Here is a 5,646-nt window from a genome sequence, read left to right on the forward strand (position 1 = left end):
CAGGAATCTCCACCAGAGCTTTTGCCTGTGAGTGAATGTTCATTTCTCTACCATAAGCCATCTCCAAAGCTGTCTCAGAGAATGAGGAAGACTGTGCGAGGAAAATGGTGGTCACACCAATACTGACTGGTTTCTGACCCCCCTGGACCACCCAATACAGTAAAAGTGCACATTTTAGAGTGGCCTTTTATTGTGGCCAGCCTAAGTCACACCTGTGCAATAATCCTGCTGTCTAATCAGCATCTTGATATGCCACACTGTGAGGTGGATGGATTATCTCAGCAAAGGACAAAGGAAATGCTCACTAACACAGATTTAGACAAATTTATAACAATATTTGAGAGAAATAGGCCTTTTGTGAACATAGAAAAGTTTTAGATCTTTGAGTTCAGCTCATGAAATGGGAGCAAAAACAAAAGTGGTGAGTTTATATTTTGTTCAGTGTAATTTCAAGTAGCAGTGATTGTTTGGGTCTTAAAGGGTTAAATCAGTGGTTTCCAACCTTTTTTGGCTTGTGACCCCATTTTAACATCATAAATTTCTGGTGACCCCAGACATTCAAAACTGAGACTTTTTTTTTTTTTTTTTGCTAAAATTATTATCATTTTTGATCATGTAATAGTTTGCTATGTTGCAAATAAAAGCTAATTGTACACTACATTTAGTCTATATAATGTATATTATTCTGGACGGAGGCAGAAAAGCCAGGTGTAGATTACTGCACAAAGTCAGATTTGATTTTCCTTGGTCAGGATATGTACAGTCAGTCCATCTTGGATTTACAAGACTGACAGTTAACCCTTTCATGCATGAATTATGAGAACCTTAGTCAATATTTTTTTCTTGAGTGTTTTTATTCCTCTTTAGGCATGGAAAAAACAATGCAATTGATTTTTTTTTTTAATGAATCTATTTTTCGTGGAGTTACAAAATGTCCACTCAGCTGGACACCATGTGTTTAATTTTTGAAGCAAAGAAACATGTATTTAAAACTCATCAGAAAGTGATTTACTGTGTGAAAACTATGAAATAGAAACATTTTTAATGCCACTAATCTGACGTTTTCTCATGTTTTATCATACTCTGATACTAGTTATTACTCATTTCATGAAGATAATATGCTCCTGAGACCCAGGAAATTGACAATTTAGCTTTTTTACATTAAAAAATTGTGTTGATTGGAAACTGAATAATGCAAGTTTTTTCAGATACATTTTAAAAATCATTATATGTATTTATTGTTTTTTTTTTAATGGAATGTCCTTTGCAATGGACAGCATTTAAGTTAAACTGTCAAACTTTTGTCCCCTATAGAGGACAAAATGCATTGCTGGGTCTAAGGAGGATATGCAAAAAAAAAAAAAAAATTGTTTCAGAAAACTGTTAATTATAGTCTAATAACAATTAGCAACTGATTTCCACTAAACCATGTCACTGGAGATCAGGTTTATCATGAGCAGCAAAGTTACAGTAATTGGATGAACTGCAGTGTATGGGATGGTGCATGAGCGTCCACTGTGTAGGCTGATATGGAACTAAAACAACTAAACCCATGAATATACAAGAGAACAGATGGAGAATAACTGTCCACTGTAGTGACCACTACGCATGAAAGGGTTAATACTGAACAAACAATAACTCAAACTATGAATTATGAAAGAGCTGCAGCATCTGAAACCGACCACAGTGAACATTTGACAGATAAACAGAACCACAGTGCCGCAGTTTCACAACCACAGTTTGTCTTTTATGGATTGGGATCGCCTCTGTCAACTCACCATATATTTTTTATTAGTAAGTAATTTTTTTTTAAAAATTTTTTATCAATTACTAGAAATTTCAGGTGACCCCATTTGAATTCCAGGCGACCCCACATGGGGTCCCGACACCAAGGTTGAGAAACACTGACCTAATGAAAGGGTGTGTAAATCTGTTTGTGCGATTATACTAATACAATATGCATACGTGATACTGACATTGCCATGCAGCAGACATGGTAAAACAGAGGCTTAACATCCATTAATGCACCGCAGATGGGAGTTAATCCTCTTCTTCCTCACTGTGGTGCTTGCTTCGTTCAGGACCTTGTTCAGACTGCCTCCTCTCCTTCCTCTTTCCTCTTTTCCGCTTTCCTATCCCCCCGCTCGCTATAAGCCTCCCAAATAACTTCCCTGAATGCAGGTCAGGAGCTGCATTGAAAGAATCCCTATATACAAATCCCACGGCAGCAGTCACCTCAATTCCTGCACTGTGACAAAAAGCGGATACAGACCCCCTGCAGTGATGTACCGCTCGCAGACAGATGAACACCCCATTAATAGTGAAGGATCTCTGGTGTAAATCAGTGTTCTCAAGTACAGCGAGACAGCACGTAGGGAACCCATCAGGCTTTGTGCATCCTGACACAAAACAAGGGAGCATGCGACAACACTGATGGGAAATTTAAGGTGAAAATTAAAGTTTTTACACCGTCGATGGCCTTGGAAACTTGTTCGATTCACCTGGAAAATTCCGTCTGATAGAAATCAATTCTGTGGCACACGATGAATGTAAAACCAGCGCAGACTGTGCAGAAGGACTTGGCATGGTTTACTCACCAGATTGTTGATGCCACCAATGTGTGATTGGCACTGTCGAGTGAGTAGGTCAGCTGATACATCCCATCGTTGGTCTCACTGTTTCCATAGAAACCCACTCCTACTGCAGAACTGTAGAAAACAGAGAGATTGTCTAAATAAAACACAATTAAGTTGCTATTTGATTTAGCGCGTTGTTTTTTGATGAAAGATTGTGTGTGTGAACCAACACCATAAACAACAGGACTACAGAGCACCATAGTTAGCCGGGTTAGATTTAGTCCGAAGGTCCCAAAGGTCCCATGGACTGTTGGGACACTGCAAAAATCTACATCTGAGATTAGTTTTTTGCTTAATTCATGATTTAAAAAAAAAAAAAAAAAATTTAAGGCTATTTTTTTTTTTTAGCTTAATTCAAGATTTTTTTTTGCGTAACTGATGATTTTTTTTTTTATTTTCAAGATTTTTTGCTTAATTCAAGATTTTTTAAATTTAATTCAAGATTTTTTGCTTAATTTAAGATTTTTTTTGCTTAATTCAAGATTTTTCTTTGCTTAATTCAAGATTTTTTTAACTAAATCCAAGATTTTTTGCTTAATTTAAGATTTTTTTTGCTTAATTCATGATTTTTTTTTTTGCTTAATTCAAGATATTTTTTTTGTTTAATTCAAGATTTTTTTTGCTTAATTTAAGATTTTTTTTGCTTAATTTGATTTTTTGTTGAATTTAAGATTTTTTTGTTTAAGTTTTTTTTTTTACTTAATTCAAGATTTTTTGCCTAATTTAAGATTTTTTTGCTCGATTCAATTTCTTTTGCTTTACTCATGATTTTTGACTATATTCTAGATTTTTTTTTTTTTTTTTGCTTAATTCAAGATTTTTTTCCCGCTTTAGTCTAGATTTTCTTCACTTAATTCAAGATTTTTTTTTGCTTAATTCATAATTTTTTTTTTTAATTCAAGATTTTTTTTACTTAAGATTTTTTTTGCTTAATTCAAGCTTTCTTGTTTAAATTAAGATTTTTTTTTTTTGTTTTGTTTTTGCTTAATTCAAGATTTTTTGCTTAATTTAAGATTTTTTTTTGCTTAATTCAAGATTTTTTGCTCAGTTAAATTTCTTTTGCTTAACTCCTGATTTTTTTTATAGGCTATATCCTAGATTTTTTTTTTTTTTTGCTTAATTCAAGAATTTTTTGCTCAATTCAAGATTTTTTTCCCCCACTTAATTCAAGTTTTTGCTTTGCTTAATTCAATATTTTTTTTGTGCCTAATTTGATCTGTTTTTTGCTTAATTCAAGATTTTTTGCTGAGATTTACTTTTTTTTTTGATGAAGTCAAGATTTATTTTCACTTAATTCAAGATTTTTTTACTTAATTCAAGATATTTTTGCTTAATTCAAGATTTTTTGCTTAATTCACAATTTTTGCTTTATTCAAGATTTTTTTGATCAATTAAAGATTGTGTGAGGTTAATAAAGGACGTTAGCGACATTTTACAAATTCTTCTTGACCATCACCTGGGACGCTGATAAGGGGGGGGGGGGGGAAAGGTGAAAAATTCATGGGGCCCAGCATTTGTGGGGGGCCCATAGAGCAGTGGGGGGTCCAGTGGATAAAGGCTAGAAGTTGTGAACATTTTGTGAAGAAGTCGGGAATCGGACTTTGAAAGAATGTTAAGTTTGAGTTACGTTTTCACGCAAATGATGTTATGTATGGATTAGATCTACAAAGACACTAAACACTGAGGAACAGGAAGAAAATAGCTAAAATTGTGCTTGATTTTCTTTAGACATTTCAGGTTGTTCATATTTGTTCAGGTTATTAACGCTTTATTGTTACAGGATAATTTGTAAATGTAAATATTTTCATAATTTAAGGGTTTGATTTTGCACAAAAACAAAGACAAAAATATGAAATTGTCATTATTTATAGGCATAGTGTAAGATTTTTTTTTTTTTTCACATCAAACTGAGAAGAAAATATGGAGTCATTATTTTTTGTAGGTTATCATAATAATATAGAAATGTCAACTCCAAACTTTTTCTCTACGTTTTAGAGTGAAAAAAAGTAAACTGCATCATAAAAGGGTTATATCTACAAACTATCCTTTCAAAAAATGTGAATAACATGAACAAACTGAAAAAAAAAAGTGTCATTTTAACAATATTCTGCCTCAGTTTATCATTTACACATGTACATTATAACTTACAGATCACAGTGGATATACAAACTCACAAAATTTAATAACAAGCAGAATATGTTAAAATTGTACTGACTCTTCTAAAGACATTTCAGGTTGTTCATATTGTTCAGGTTATTCACTTTTTTTTTGCGAAATTATACTTTGTTTTAGTGTAAATACATGAAAATATTTATATTTACAAAGACAAAAGTTTGGAGTTGTCATTATTTATATGATTATGATAGTATTTTACTGAATCCTGCCCACTTGAGACTGAATTAGTCTGAATGTGGAACCTGAACTAGAAGGATTGTTAATATCTTAGTGTAATTTTTGCATTTCACAAATTCATCCCAAGGGCCAGATTGGACCCTTTGGTGGGCTGGATTTGGCCCCCGGGCCGTTTGACACTGTGATCTAAATAAACTGTTACCCAGGCTTTTATTCCATATTTTCTATTTAAGTTTCCAGTTTCCTATTTTAGATTTCCTTCTATTTCACACTGTCAGACTTTCACCTCACACATGCCAACCACACCTCTGTTATTCAAAAGTACGGTGGTATTTGTCCCTACATTCATGCCTGAAACCGCATCAGAATTCTGTCCGACATCTGAAAACGCATCCCAGTGGAGTACAAAGAATCCGTTTTTTCCTCTCCTTGCACCCTGAAACTGTGCCCAAGCCTCTGTAATAAGGAGGATTAGTGTCTTAACCTCCCCACCCCCCCCACCCCCACCTCCCCCTTTCTGAGTCAGTGTACCCCAGCTGCGACAGTGTCATCCAACCCTAACGTGAGCAATGATGCAATTTCATCATTCTTGACTCAAGCAAGGTCATTGTACATAAAGGCTGTAGGTTAGTAACACTTTAGACCACATACAGGAGGG

General features: G+C 34.1%; 1 pseudogene; it reads right to left on the minus strand.

The window, feature by feature from the left end:
• Positions 1–2,040: 2,040 nt before the first annotated feature.
• Positions 2,041–5,646, minus strand: part of LOC115424202 (protein tweety homolog 2-like) — a 105,101-nt pseudogene continuing 101,495 nt past the window's right edge.

Source organism: Sphaeramia orbicularis, chromosome 8 (assembly GCF_902148855.1).
Source record: "Sphaeramia orbicularis chromosome 8, fSphaOr1.1, whole genome shotgun sequence".
Taxonomy (NCBI): Eukaryota; Metazoa; Chordata; class Actinopteri; order Kurtiformes; family Apogonidae; genus Sphaeramia; species Sphaeramia orbicularis.